Below are 15,598 nucleotides of genomic sequence, written 5' to 3'. Positions count from 1 at the left end.
ACCGAAATGTTATAGCGTGCATAAGTGAGCTTCTCTAAGCGCACGGTGGACGCATATAATTAAAACCCTATCGTGCATACAGGTGAGCTTACGGGCGCACCTTTTAATGCAACAAACCCCAGTAGTGCGCAAGGCAGGCATGTTGAAGCTATAAAATTGATGATGATGATGTTGACAGGTGCGCTAGTGAGTGATCTGTAAAGCAGATGAACAGCTGATCGTCTGATGCATGTCAGACGTATCTGTCATTCAGGACCTTGGACAGTTCCAGAGTGCTGCGCCTTGGGAACCATCCGCATCTGAGAAATGACAGGCTTGTGAATAATGAATGGTCGTTCGTAAAAGCGTGGTTCGCTGTTACCGCCGCCACATAGATATTAGCGTAGAGGAAGAGAGCCACCGTGCACGAGCCTCTGTAGTGATGAGAAAAGTGTTCCACACCACAATTTGTGGGGTTTAAGACTTTTCGCCGTCACCGGACAAGGATAGATAAACTTTGCATAAAGACGCCTCGTGAAAGTCCTAGCAGCTCGTGTCATCGTGTCATAAGGCATGTAGGTCGTGTCTCACGGATGCAATCTCCACACACCCGTCGTAACGGGGGAATATGTCTGCACCTTGGTAGTTTAAGCACGAGATGCGTATCACTCTGATTGAACATAGCTTATAAAGGAGATGACTCGTCAGCTTGTACAGGGGCGAGATCTCAGCCTGGCTCGGTGAATAATGAAAACCACCGTAGTTGGCTCGACCGCATGTCCAACCCACAGCAGATGCTGGGCGAGCTCGTAACGATAGCACTTCATGCAGCCGTGTGTAACTCAAAGCATAAGTGTCAGCTCGGGGTGGGACCTTTGCTTAGTTAAACTGAAGTGGTCTTATGAACAGAATGCCACGATATTCAGCTTTCTGGGACTCGCTATGGGGGTATGTGAGCCCGTCTTAGACGAGATGCCGCGCGTCTGACTGTGAGCGCGCTCTGGTGTTAAGCTCGCTTTCCGAGCATCATAAACGAAACTCATTGTGGCGGGTAGCAAGCTCACTTGAGGTTGATATTACCCTTAATTTCTCCGAGTATTGGAGCGGAGCAGAGGTGTGAGCGTCTTCGGATCCACTGATATAAACTAGCCATATGGCCGAAAAACATCATAAACCGCTTGGCTGTAAGCTTTTGAGTGGCCGTCCGGAGAGGGCGCGATTCAAACGCTTGGAGCCATGAAAAGGTCTGAGGCTGCCGTCTCTCTAGTAAGAGAAAATAACAGCCTGCTCGCTTGCCCCGTCAGTATCGTAGCGGAAAAACTGAGGTGGGCTGCGAGTAAATTTCAGCAAGAAAGCGTCTGAATTATTGTTTAGAATCCGGTGTCCTGGGAATGGATCGCCAAACCGGGGTTTTTCGGCGAGCGTCGATACAACTATGGATGGTGGGCCATGTGTGTGTATATTGACTGCTTGTCGGTAAAGCAAAAAAGTGTTTAGAGACACCGTACAGCCTTGGGGTTTCAATACACAGTATAGTAAGCACGGAAATTGCTCTTAGAGAGGAATTAAATACCGTTCGCCACTACAGTAAGGTTTCATAACCGACAGTATTACATGTGAATGTTTCTGGATAAACAGAGCACACAAAAAAACATTTCAGGGCAGTCCAGCCGAGGCGCGATTTAACCCTTCCTCTCCCAGACAGTCTGTTCTCTGTCGACGCAGCTATGCTGCGAGTAAGACCAGAGCTCGGACGTTCAGGTGCACGAGCCTCTGTAGTGATGGTGACCAGAGCGGCTCACAGAGCAGAGCAGTATGTCTAGGTGGTTTGATGTCAGACTGGACCCATCACGCAGAGAGGAAGTCTGCCGTGAGGCCCGCAGTTTTGTTGTTTATTAAAAAGGGCAGAAAAAACGGGATATATAAGAAATGTACCAATATTCAGCGCACAGATATAGGACGGGACTGAATAAGGGGAGGTGTTCGGGCCTGCCTCTGATTCCGTCTAAGCCAGTGAGAAATGACAGGACAGACAAACATAGTGAGCTCTACCGAAGTGAGACAGACTCAGGCCGGTTAGGCTCTTATAATAAGTGTTCTTAGTGCTCCAATAGCAGCGTGTTGAAGACGAATGAGATTGCGCCGCTCCAGGAGGGGAGGGGCATGAAGCTTTGTATTCGCTGAACACTAGACAGCTGCACTTAGAGGCAAGGAGCCGTAAGACAACGTGCTAACTCTAGGATAACCGTGCATATAAGAGCGGTCTCGGCGTGGGAGGTCCCAGACCGGCGACGCGCTCAGGAGAAATTCATAGCAGAGAGGCTCACTCGAGCCGCTGTGCTGGACGCTGCACCTGCTCTTTTAGCTATAGCTTTATATTAAAAATATTGATCTTACCGGGCGGCCGCAGGGGAGACCTCGTCAGGCATGTGTCCGCTGCACAGGGCTCGTACCAAGGCAAGCGAAGGCTATTTTCGGTTCTCAGCCAGAAAGCGGCAGGGGAAGACGCTAGACCTGGATTTTGCTATCTTCGGTTCTCAGACGGAAAACGGCAGGGGAAGACGCTAGGCCTGGATTCCACTGCAGGGCTTGTGTCGACAGCGAGTAAGGGGCCAGTCACACCAAAAGCGCTTTAAACGCTTGCAAACGCAAGGCGCGACGCACTGCCTTTTTTAAAAAAAGAGCAGTGCGACACGGCTTTTCATATTGCTAAGCAACCACCGAGTCAGCTGTCTTGTCAATCAAATATTGAAGCGTGAGCGCTCTTTTGCTGTTAACTGTCATATTAGCAGAAACTTTAAAAAGAGGGCGCTTGCTCTAACCTTGTTTGAGGGAGAGAGTGAGCGAGTGTAGTCCGGTTCTTCAAAGCAGCTGTAAACTTCCCTCACCACAACGTAAGGCCCGCCTCTCCCCTCATTCGATTGGACAATGCAAAGACGCGAATGACGTCGGGCGCTTCTCCGCTCTCAGCGCTCCTTCAAAAACGCGTGCGCGGCAGGCGGCAGAAAACCGCAAGGCGCTCGGCGCGCATATACAGCGCGCAAACGCGCCCTGCCCATAGAATATCATTCAGAAAAGGCACCTGCAACTGCCATAAACGCTTTTGGTGTGACTGGCCCCTAAGGCGTCTTCTTCTTAGGAGCAGCGAGAGATTCGCGCTGAAGGAGAAAATTAATGAGCTCTTGACGCTTGATCCAGGGCTTATATAAGGACGTGTGCCACGCCGCGCTCAAATGTCATTGGTCTGTATTTCTACAGACGTTAACCAATAGGCTTCAATCGCGGAGTAAACAGGAGTTTCCCCCCATAGCTTCAGCAACTGACACAATGCAAAGTGAACCGTATTGAAAGGGAACAATATTTGTCACACACAGCAGCTTTTTATGTAACTTTAAGGGTTTTCTGTAAAATGATATAAAGATATTACATTTATTCCACTGTATGTGGTTATGAGGACACTTCAAATATTTTTAGGCAGAAATTGTATACAAAAAGGGTATTAGTCCTCCCTTCAGTTGGAGTAAAATAACTTTTGCATAGATTATGATAGAGAAAAAATTCCTTTTTCCTCTGTAATTGGAATCAAACAAAACTGTCTGCAGGTTGCTGGAGCACCCAAAGTTATACACTTTCAAAGAAAGACTTTAGAAAAAAAAAACATCAAAAAGTGCCTATTTATTTTTGTGTTTATTAGAGGACTGACAACAAATATAACCATGTTTAGCACTTTCAACAGTGTTTTCTGTCATTTCAAAGGGTTTCCTGTAAAATGATACCAAACTTTTGTATGTAAACCTCTGCACGTATGAGAAGCTTTTGAAATTGGGTAGGCCAAATCCAGGCGAAAATCCCCAAAATAGCCTCAGAGTAGAAGAAGTTAAAACATTTTTCCTGTATTAGCGCCGTCCATCTGGTAAAAGCCATGCGATATTTATCCTGGATTTATGGCGTCGTCTGAACCAACACATATATTTTTAAGATTTTTTTCACATTAAATATTGTTTATTACAACCTCATCTAACCCCATCTAAATGTCACAACAATAAAGGTTCTTAAAATGTTATTTTCATATCTTAATATTTTAAAACAGCTATTATGCTGATTAATTGTATCTATCTATCTTACCCCATCTAAATGTTAAATCAATAAAGGTTCTTTAAATGTTATTTTTATATCTTAATATTTTTAAACAGCTATTATGCAGATTAATTGTATCTATATATCTAACCCCATCTAAATGTTACATCAATAAAGGTTCTTTAAATGTTATTTTTATATCTTAATATTTTAAAACAGCTATTATGCAGATTAATTGTATCTATCTATCTAACCCCATCTAAATGTTACATCAATAAAGGTTCTTTAAATTTTATCTTTATATCATAATATTTTAAAACAGCTATTATGCAAATTAATTATCTATCCATCTATCCATGCAGTTTTACTAAAGAATAAACAAAGTAAAGACATTTATGAAACACAAATTCATAACAGCTTTCAATACAATAAAAACAGTAAACAAATTACTAATGAAGAAAACTCATTAATACAGAAAAAAACATGTACCCATATAACCTTTTACTATAATGTTAAATGTTCCCTACAAAATAAAGTTTGACTAAAAATTTGACTTTCCCATTTCACAATAATTGCTTGATGATCCTAGTCAGAAAGTTGCTCTGTCAGTCTCTCAAGTTCCTCAATCTCTCTGGAAACATCTGCAGACATTTGAGCAAAAAAATATATGCAAAATATTACTCATAAAGAAATAAATTTTTGTGTTTTAACAAATTAAAAGTCTTTCTTACCCAACAGTGCGATATTGTTGGTTCGTGACAGTGCAAGTTTAATTGATCTCTTTAGTCCAGTTTCAAGAGCATCTTTTACATACAGCTATACAAAGAATCAAGATTCTGTTTAGGTTTAGTCATTGTATAAATAAATACATGCCTGTCGTATTGAATGTGAAACCAGTACCTTAAGGTTATTGAATTTTTTAAGAAATTCATTTTTTGCCATGTTAAACATGTCATCTTTTTTTGAAATAACCAAACCCATTAAAATCTTTTGCCTTCTCTTCGTGGATCCTGATCCTTTCTCAGCTGCAGCTTCTAAAATAAGCAAATAAAAGTCAAAAGAAAAAACTTATAGATTTAACTAAAAAATCTATCATAGCAAAATTATAGTGCTTTATATGTGCATATATGTTTATATATTGTATATATTATGCAGTAAAAAATAAAAAAAAAAAATTTAATTAAATGCCAATAATTGCATGCTTGATAAGTAACATATTGGATCACACTCTATAGAAAACATCTGTTTGGTAATGTGTTTGTGTTTGCCTTACGCATGTAGCAAGTAGCCATTTCATTCTGAATGGTTGTTTGAATTGATGAGTAAATTTTTTTCTTCATTTCTACAATGTCTCTCCTAAGTAATGCCTTCAGTTTATTTTCCTTTTCAATAGTTAAAGAAAACAGAAGATAAATGTTAATGACGGTACAATTAACATGCCATTAAATTAACATGACAGATGTAAAAACATTGTGCTCAGTACATTACACATTAGATCAGTGGTCTTCACTATTTTTTTATGAGAGCCACACTGATAGGTCAGAGTCAATAAGAGAGCTGGTTTTACAGCAAAGAATCAAAAGTTACATCCAGTCATAAATAGCATGTTTGCTTATCAATCTGTTGCAACGCAATAAGGGCGAATCCTTCTTTATAATTTACCAGTCAAATTTGTAAGTGATATGGTTTCCCTAAATGATAAAAACAGAATTTTAAAACTAAGCGTTCTTATAATATGCGTATGCAGTGGGCCCCCAAACCACTAGGGGGCACCTTTTTCTTAATTTTATGCGACACTGCACAGAACGATTGGCGAGTGACATTACTGTGTCGCGAGAGCAATTCAAAAACATAACAAGCAGTCTGATCTCACGGTACTTTAATGTCATGACAATATGCTTTATGCCCAGCTGCACTACTTCCTGAACTTCAGCCAGCTCCTTGTTTCCTGTCTGCCATTATTGGACAAACTGATTAATCCAGGTGTGTCTGGTTATTGTTGTTGTGACTACTGAGGCCAGGCACACCTGAATTAATCAGTTTGTTTGTGACTACTGAGGTCAGGCACACCTGTATTAATCAGTTTGTCCAATAATGGCAGACAGGAAACAAGGAGCTGGCTGAAGTTCAGGAAGTAGTGCAGCTGGGCATAAAGCCTATTGCTCTGTACAAGCCCTGCATGCGATTGAACGTGCTTATCGGTGTGCGTCTTGATATAATTGGTATGGTTTTCTAAGAAAGTTAGCGTCCGGAGCAGAAAAGAAAAGGCAGTGCCTGCATGATCATATCACCATATTATTTACTGCCATACAAGCCACAAATTAAAGCTTGCCGCGCAATGAGTAACACTGCTTTAGATCAATAGGTGGAGAGTAGGCAGTCTTTTGTGGCTGTTTAAACATGTTCAACCAAATGAGCATCTATACCACAAAAGCAATCTGGTTAAATGCTTTTTCACTTGTGAACCAATTGACCAAAACACATCATAAAACCTGGTGCAGCAAAAAGTTTTCTTTTAATTGAGCATTTTTATCAGGCTCTTATGTTTAGTCATTTTACTTTAATGGCAATAAAAAGGTTATTAGTCAGTAAATGAAATGCCTTATTTTCACAAATGTCATTTCACTGGTACACTGTAAAAAATGCAACATGAAGTTAAAACAACTTGGTTTTGCAAGTCAATTCAACCTCCTGTTTAAGTTTTTGGTTGTGAAAAGTTACAATAAGTTATACAATTTCGTTTTTTTTTAGCCCTATCATACACCCAGGCACAATGCAGTGCAAAGAACGACGCAAGTGTTTTTTGCTAATTTCAGCCCGACGCAGTTATTATTTTTACGTTCAGCACAACGTTGTTAAATAAATAGCAAATGTATTTGCACCCATTTCTGCGCCCATGGGACGACAACACGTACACATGGATGCGTAGCAGCACACAAGGATTTTTAAATATGACAAAAATTAAAGGATTAAAATGTAAAAGATAATTATTGTGTCTCTTGGACATAAATGAGGACAGTTTACAGAACTTTAGAAGGCTGCTTCACCTGTTCAACACGGTAAAACAAACACTGTTTCAACCTAAGTTACATTGAACCAATATACAATTTTAAATTGAGCTCGGGATGGAGTCGTTCAGCACATGTTCACTACGGTGGCACTATGACTGCCACAGACCTAGGGCAGTATTACCTCAAAAAAAATGTAATACATAACTAATATATATATATATATATATATATATATATATATATATATATATATATATATATATATATATATATATATATTTATATATATTAGGGCTGTCAATAGATTAAAAAAATTAATCTAGATTAATCGCATGATTTCATGAGTTAACTCGCGGTTAATCGCAAATTAATCGCACATTTTTATCCGTTCTAAATTTACCCTAATTTAACACTTTTCAGGTTTTTAATACTCTAATCATATATACATATATAGATGCTTGATGCAAATGTATGTTAACAACAGCCTGTTTAAATTTTTAACAGAACCATTTTTGTATATGCATTTTCCTTTCAGAAGAATTTTCTTTCTTCATTTTTGTTTGCTGCTGCATCATTTGTGACATGTGCTGGCAAATTGAGTCAGAATTAGCAAATTTTCAAAAAAATAGTTGTTCATATTTTGACATTCTCTATTAAAACATAGAACAATGCAAGATTTGGTGGAATATAACAAAATATGACAGAACTACACCTGTCTGAAGTTGAAAGAGTCAGCAAAGTTAAATTACCAGAAAAATTACCACATCCATACATTAAATTACCACATCAATACCTTAAAATCACTGGTAAAACTATAAGATTTAGCACACACAAAGCAAAAACATCATCAATATATGTTAAACTTTTTTTTCTTTTGTTTGATTGACATTGTGACAGACTGCTTAAAATCAAAGTGATCTAATATGATGTTACACATCAGATATTTTTACCCAATAGTTAACCAAACATTTACTTAAGACATAACAGATTATAGATCCTACCTGCGTGAATTCTTATCAAAACAGATATTTGTAAAACTGTAAGTTTGTGTAGTTGTCTATATATCCGGTTCACGCGCTTCAGATGTCAGTCACCGTGAGGAAGATCGCTTTTGAGTCTTGTCGCTCTTAATTACTCTTTAACATTAATCAGGTACCGAACTTTATCTTTCTTAATGACTCTTTTAACATCAAGCAAGTCCTGCAGTCTATTTTCTAAGTCATGCATTAAAGCGAAACCAAAATGAATTGAGACGCATCTTTGTATTAGATTAAAGGGATAGTTCGGCCAAAAACGATATTAAACCCATGATTTACTCACCCCAAAGCTGTCCGAGTTGCATATGTCCATCATTTTTCAGACAAACACATTTTCGGATATTTTAGAAAATATTTTAGATCTTTCTGTTGATTAAATGTAATATTACGGGGTCCAGCCATAGTCCACGACCTTCAAGTCCAAAAAAAGTGCGTCCATCCTTCACAAATTAAATCCAAACGGCTCCAGGATGATAAACAAAGGTCTTCTGATGGTAATCCGTGCGGTGTTGTTGTAGAAATATACATATTTAAAATTTTATTAACGTAATTAACTACCTTCCGGTAGCGCCGCCATCTTAGTCTCATCCGCATTCAGGATGAGAGTTTACGCAGCGTACAGAGGTTTCTCTGCTGCTGCTCTGTGCCCCCGCCCTCCGAATTTGTCATACGTCACTAAGAAAAGTGCGTACACTATGCTAATACTCTCTCCTGAGTCTAAGATGGCGGCGCTACCGGAAGGTAGTTAATTACGTTAATAAAATTTTAAATATGGATATTTCTACAACAACACCGCACGGATTACCCTCAGAAGACCTTTGTTTATCATCCTGGAGCCGTTTGGATTTAACTTGTGAAGGATGGATGCACTTTTTTTGGACTTGAAGGTCGTGGACTATGGCTGGACCCCAGCCCCGCCGCTCCCATAACGCGGATCACGCGCTGTGCGTAGGGCACCAGGTGCTGAGAGGGCACCAAAATAATAGCCTAATGAAAAAAAAATTATAATGCTGACAGAATTTCATTAGCCTATAGAAATATTATTACGGTAGGCACTTTTTATCTATGTATATGTTACAAAAAAGGGGGAACGAGATAATTTAATTGCTCTAGTATAGAAAGTATGCCCCCCATTTGATGGTCCATGCCGGTTGATCGCGCGGGCGCCTGACGAAGTTTGACAGAGGCCGTTTCTCAATCCGAAGGCTGCAGCCTCCAGAGGCTTGATGACGTATGCAGCCTGCATATGCGATCTCGCGCAGGCTGCAGCCTTCGGATTGAGAAACGGCCAGACAGTAGGCAACTTTTGAAAATGGCCCCGAAAAGACAGCAGGAGTCAGGATCGGAAAAAAGAAAAAAGATGAAACTGCGGGATGATGCCCGTGCATCACTTGCAGGTAAGTCCATCATGTTTAATCATTCCTAAATAAGGGAAATGTGCATGGGCTGCAGCTGCTGCTAATTGTAATGCACCTCGAACTTGCTGTGCTGACATTAATGTTAGCAAACTATGTTGTTATAATTTATAACTTCAATGCAAGCTAAATTGAGATTTTACTGTAAAACATTACCTATGCATATGCATTTTACAAATAACTGACGCCAGCTGTTACTTTCTTTAGATATTGAGCAGTAGTTTATTTTGTGGTTTATTTTGACGTGACGGTGGTTAATACTTAGTTAACGTTAGCAGTCAGTGCACATGGTAGGCTAACAATTCATGACTCTTAAATATATATAAATATAAAACGTCATTATATATAATATGAAGCAAACATTACTGTGACACTTAGTTCTCTGAATCTTTGTTTTATTTAAGAATATTGAGTATTCTTGTTTACTTATTAATGTTTATTTAATGTAATTTATTTAAAGTGACATTGTACTTGGGAAAAACATGTCTGGATTATTTTGATAATTCTTTTATTTTGCTATTCTATTTAAGTTGGTAATTTTTTCTATTTTGCTATTCTATAAAAGTTTGCACTTTCACATGTGTAGTGTGTTTTGACTAAAGCTGTGAAGATTTAACTTTCTGCTATTAAGTTATATGTTTGGTAATAAAAAGTTAAACTGGCAAAAACAAACATTTTTTTTTTCTCAGGGTCAGGGGGGGGCATTATAAAGGAATTATGCTTAGGGCACCAAAATGGCTAGCAGCGGCACTGCTGGACCCCGTAACATTACATTTAATCAACTGAAAGATCTAAAATATTTTCTAAAATATCCGAAAATGTGTTTGTCTGAAAAACGATGGACATATGCAACTCGGACAGCTTGGGGGTGAGTAAATCATGGGTTTAATATCGTTTTTGGCAGAACAATCCCTTTAAGCATAAGGAGGACGGGAACGTTACACCTCAGACGTATAAATAAAGATCATTTCAGATGTCCAACGAGCATTTAGAGCATTGGATTTGCTAGACGATTTGGTTAATGTTCTTATTTCTATGAAAACCTTTGAATCATTTAGACAGGATCCCATTTGTCTGCGTCTCTGTTCATTCAACTATGGGCTGGACCAAGGGTCAAAGAGAAATTGCGCGTTGCGTTAATTGCTGTTATTAAAATTAGTGGCGTTAAAATTAATTTGCGTTAACGCATTATTAACGCGTTATATATATATATTAACATACTTGGGGTGCACGATCTCTGAAAGCCAATGTTCCCCTACCCCAATCGAATCTGGGCCTTCTTTTGATAGACCCACCCCACACATATGCAACCCATGCAATGATGTTTTAAATGAGTGAAAGCAATGTGCAATACTACGGTAATCCAGGTCGAATGTGTTTAGATAGTACTGCATGTTGTAACATGTGAATGGTTTTGCTCCATTTCACAGGGAAGGCAGCGTTAAACTAGCCTGGTCCAACCAGACTCTCATACATTCATTTTATTTGTACAGAGAGTCTGGCCACGCTCCATTGCAAAGCGTTAACTTCCTTTAAGGAGGGTCCTCTGTTGAAGTTTAAAACTATTGGATCTGCCCAGAGTCACTCAGGATCTGCCATAGGCGATCGCTAACGTGTGTTAGTGACGTATATAATGCGCCGAAACTGGCCGGAAACAACAAGTCCGAATACTCAGACCAACAAAACTTAGCAAACCTGGTTTTTGCTCCGACTTTAACTTCTGTATATTCTGCAGTTTTGCAACAACGGACTGAATAGCTTTTCTCACGTCTTTCTCCGCTGCCATTACTGAACTACAACACAAACGTCATCGTTCTTAGCCACCCCCCTCTGTTCGTTGATTGGACCGGCAGATTTTTGCAGGAGAAAACAAAACTCTACACAGCAAGAGTAAAGAAGAACAAGAGGCGAAACTCTGATTCGTTTTTGTCAACAGCCACTAGGTGGCGCTTCAGTAGCGCGGCTGCCATTTTGGAATGAAAATTCTTACAGCCAATTCATTCTCAATTCATTCTTAGCGAATTTCACAGCCAGATCGGAAGCGCAATAGTACGTTTCTTAAATTAAAAATGTGTTCACTTGCTACACCTACACGAAATGCTGTATTTGTCTAGTATGTATGTGTTGTGTTGTTGTTGTTATCAGTTGTGGAATCCAATCATTAAATAGATACACATTTGAGGTATTTTTTTCTTGCTTTATTATGTAATTCTATTTTATGCTACTTTACACATTTACTACTATTATTAGTTACCAACTCCACTAGGTATGAAATATATTTTGTACATATTAATCCCCTATATCCTGCTACAAACATGATAATCTTATAGAACATGATGCTTTGCTCTGTCTGTTATCCTATAATTGCCACTTTTGGACAGTGGCTGTGTTTTTTTTTTACTTAATCCATTTCGAAAAATTCAGATGTATGTGTGTATATGTATGTATGTATGTATATGGAGCCAAAATATTATGTGTGGATGAGTTTATGTCGGTATGTATGTATATAAAGTTAGCCTATATAAAAGTGGAAGATTTGTCTAAGGGCGCACTCACATAATCCAAACCAAACCATGCCCCAGCGCGATTGTCACCCCTCCCTTCTCCCCCATGGTGCACGCACTCACACTGTACTTTTAATCGATCCGAGTCCGGGCGCGCTTTCGTCATTAAGATGCGTTTTGTTTTGAAAAAAGCAGGAAGTAAAGCTCTCTCTTAACACTGGAACCCACCATAATGATACGTCTGTGTTTTTTACCCGAAGTCGTTTGGTGCGCGATTACAGACAGCCCTCTCACATGTCATCATATTGCTTAGTTGATCTGTCACGTGCGCAGCTCGGACATTCATGTAACCCCGCTGCGCGCATCAAAGGGTTTTTTACGGAGGCAGATGAAGGTGAGTGGTCGCGCAACTGATGTCTTCACCTTTTGAATCGCGCTCAGGCGCGATTGCGCTCACACCACAGCCTTCGGGCGCGTTTGACCCCCAAAGCCTGGTTTGTTTGACTAGTGTGATCGCTCTGTTCCGCGCCCGGGCGCGGATTGGTTAATCGCGCCGCGGCCGGGTTGCAGAGGTGGGCCAGAGTGCGGTTCACTTGGGCTCAGGCGCGGAAGGCTGTGGTGTGAGCGCAATCGCGCCTGAGCGTGATTCAAAAGGTGAAGACATCAGTTGCACGACCACTCACCTTCATCTGCCTCAGTAAAAACCTTTTGATGCGCGCAGCGGGGTTATGTGAATGTCCGAGCTGCGCACGTGACAGATCAACTAAGCAATATGATGACATGTGAGAGGGCTGTCTGTAATCGCGCACCAAACGACTCCGAATAAAAAACACAGACGTATCATTATGGTGGGTTCCAGTGTTAAGAGAGAGCTTTACTTCCTGCTTTTTTCAAAACAATCGCATCTTAATGACGAAAGCGCGCCCGGACTCGGATCGATAAAAAGTACAGTGTGAGTGCGTGCACCTGGGGGAGTAGGGTGGGGTAACAATCGCGCTGGGGCATGGTTTGGTTTGGTTTGGATAATGTGAGTGCGCCCTCAGTGCGCCCTAAATATCTGAAAATAAGCTGTAAAAAGGGATTAATGATTACTGGTCTGATTGTATGTTATTCTGTGTTATCATTATTCAGTTGTAATTTAATCTTTTAATGTAAAAAGTAGCTGATATTGAAATCAATTCTAGTTGACTTCCGAGTCGCTCTCATTCATAAAAAGGCGGATTCGTAGGGCTGCTGCTGGGCGCTGGTGTTGCAATGGAACGTTGACTTTCACTTCTCACTTTCATTTTAGTTGCCTCAAAATAGCAACGCGCCAACAATGCGCCTGAACAGAACGCCCCTGGGCACAAAAGGGGGCGCAAATGCATTTGCTATTTAAACAACGTGGCACTATACGTGAAAATGATCATTGCGCAGGGATGCAAACTAGCAAAAGACACTTGTGTCGCGCATTGTGCTGCATTGCGCTGGGTGTAAGATAGAGCCCTATATGGGGGGGTGGGCATTATCACCTTTTTTAGATCACAATTTAATAATATTTTAATGTTGACTTTGGGTGGATAATGAATTTATTTTCATGCAACAATGCTTATTATAGAATTATATTATTTTTTTATAAGCAATATTAGGCTATATTAACAAGAACTTTGTTTAGTGCTCTTATGAATGTTGAATGCTAACTCATAAACTGTTTGAAATAACATATCCTTCTTTATGGCCAATGTTTACATATTTGGCATATTTTATTTAAACTTAAATGTTCCATTTAAAACTTTGTACCAGTGTTATTTTCTACTGATTTTTAGTATTGAAAGTGTCTTATATACATAATCATGGTGATTATTGTGAAAGTCAACCTGCCCACGCTGAATGATGTACCATTTGATTACTGTTTAGGCGCTGGTCACCCCGTTTTGCCAGATATTAATACGAAAACAAAAACAAAATAGGCCATAAAAGACAAAAATAAGTACATCGTCTTTCAGAAATACATTAGAGACATCGCCAACAGTAATCTGCATATTCTCACTTTATCAATTTCCCAGAGTGTCACATTAATTGCTAAAACATTTAATATTGTCTAAAGAGGATTTTTCACAATGGGATTTGGCAACATTGCAAATGCTGCACCCACGGCCGCCAGCGTATCACAGCTGCATGAATCGGTCTTAATCGCTGTCTTGAAATTTTTAAAACTTAATTATATACAATATATGTGAGGCGTTTTAGTCATTCAAAGAACTAAAAATAGATTTTTTTATATAAAAATTAACAGAGTCTCATAGCTGGCTATGGCCATGCTCGTCCATCTGGCCTAATCACAGCCATGCTGATATACAGCAATACTGTATCACACTCCAACTTGAGCAATATTTATTTAATATGCAAGCTAATGTGCAACCAGTTAAAAGTGAACATTGGTCCCCATAGTGTTCCCGACACAGGTATAGTGAGCTCACCTCTGCCTTGATGAAGTTCTGAATGTGATGTAACATGGGAGATCTGGAGTAAGGACTGGACTCATTCTGGATTATACTGAATTTATTAAGGTGTTCCTGCACTGAGGTTCCTGTTTTACCACTGATACTGAAAACATATTAATTATAAAGTGATTATTGCAGTAATCATTGTGGCATAAAGTGACACATTAATTATTGAAAAGGAGGCCAGTTATTAAAGGCCAGTTCACACTGGTCAGACAACTACCAACTCCAACAGATACCAACAGACACCAACAGACAACCACATTCTAACAGACAAGCACACTCACAGCCAGCCAAATAGAACGACTAATGAGTTTACTAGGCTACCTGTATCTATCAGCTTCGCAATGTCTCAGAAAGGAATTTTTGATTCTTTTCAATCACACAACCCAAAAGTCCCGAGGATTAGCGTTATTTCTCCAACCGACTCCTCACCCTGCATATTAGAAAAAGGTCATCTTTTCAAAAACTATTTAAAATATAGCCAAATTGTTTCGCGGTGTTTAACGCACATGTAAATGTTACAGAACATGTGCTTTATTGAATGAAAGTAAATACGATTGAATTAAATGATTAAAACGACATGAAAGGAACTAAATGTCAAAGCATCAATGTACAATAAGGAACATGTGCATTTAAGAGTGGTGGGTATTTCGAAAATTAATATAAATTATTCCCATGCATCGATTTGAATGTTAAACATCTATAAATCCAAATGAATCCATATGGAATATATTCCGACAATTTAGGAATGTCTTATTTTTACACCTCGGTGAAGGCATTGCAAACTGAAACAAAACTTAAGACACAACTATTACATTTACGTGTAAAAAAATAGAATAAATAAAACTCGTTAATTGAAAGGTCCACTAATCGCCTTAACTCGAGTGATGTAAAAAAATTTTTCATGTTAGAATTTAGAAATATAAAAAACTTAAGCAAAGGACAACAAAGAGGGCGTAGGCTACTGGCACGAATGCATATGTTTACGTAAACTGGTTCCATACCTCCGACTTTCCTCCAAACTTGCTCATAGTTAATTCTCCTGTTTTTCTTTTTTCTTTACATCTTTCATCTCCATGTTGCACTTAA

The 15,598-nt window shown here is 39.3% G+C and overlaps 1 protein-coding gene and 1 long non-coding RNA gene across 2 annotated transcripts in view; both read right to left on the bottom strand.

Annotated features, from left to right (window-relative positions):
• LOC135776640 (nuclear GTPase SLIP-GC-like) overlaps window positions 1-15,598 on the bottom strand; it is a 166,387-nt gene that overhangs the window by 121,990 nt on the left and 28,799 nt on the right. The gene's annotated exons all lie outside the window — the stretch shown is intronic.
• On the bottom strand, window positions 4,608-5,069 carry LOC135776689 (uncharacterized). The gene is made up of 3 exons (XR_010544169.1): window positions 4,957-5,069; window positions 4,788-4,872; window positions 4,608-4,697 (listed from the first exon to the last, which is right to left on the bottom strand). It is a non-coding gene; the product is annotated as an uncharacterized lncRNA (long non-coding RNA).

This window comes from Paramisgurnus dabryanus, chromosome 19, assembly GCF_030506205.2.
Source record: "Paramisgurnus dabryanus chromosome 19, PD_genome_1.1, whole genome shotgun sequence".
NCBI classification, from domain to species: Eukaryota; Metazoa; Chordata; class Actinopteri; order Cypriniformes; family Cobitidae; genus Paramisgurnus; species Paramisgurnus dabryanus.
This window is presented reverse-complemented; position numbering and strand designations above follow the sequence as displayed.